Here is a 646-nt window from a genome sequence, read left to right on the forward strand (position 1 = left end):
ACAACTCCTCCTGCGAGGATGGTTATTTCAGAGGTGGCTACCTCTACCATGCCTGCTACTACCGCTCATTTTGCACCCATTATGCCTGCCGGATTCCTGTGGGGAATGTCGTCCAACTTTATGCCTGAACGCTTTGCGCCTACTTTTGCTTCCATGCCGGCATCTATCCCGGTCATGTCCGTGCCACCTCCCGTTGTGCACACCTTACCTCGTGTAGAGGACACCATTTATCACTCCGAGCCGTCTGAGGGTCCGGATGTCTACGAGAAAATGGATGAAATGAAGGACCAGTTTCTTGAGCTGCGCAAGGAATTGAAGATTCTAAGAGGTAAGGATTTGTTTGGAAAAAGTGTTGCTGAATTGTGTTTAGTGCCCAACGTCAAGATCCCGGTGAAGTTCAAAGGGCATGACTTTGAAAAATATAAGGGGAATACTTGTCCGCTCAGTCATTTAGTGATGTATGCTCGCAAGATGTCCACTCAGACCGATAATGATCAACTGTTGATTCATTATTTCCAGGACAGTTTGACCGGTGTTGCGCTCCGTTGGTATATGGGATTGGATAGTGCCAACATTCGTACTTTTAATGACCTAGGAAAGGCTTTTGTCAAGCAATATAAGTACAATGTGGACATGGCACCTGATA

The sequence above is a fragment of the Lathyrus oleraceus genome, chromosome 2 (genome assembly GCF_024323335.1).
Source record: "Lathyrus oleraceus cultivar Zhongwan6 chromosome 2, CAAS_Psat_ZW6_1.0, whole genome shotgun sequence".
Lineage (NCBI taxonomy): Eukaryota > Viridiplantae > Streptophyta > Magnoliopsida > Fabales > Fabaceae > Lathyrus > Lathyrus oleraceus.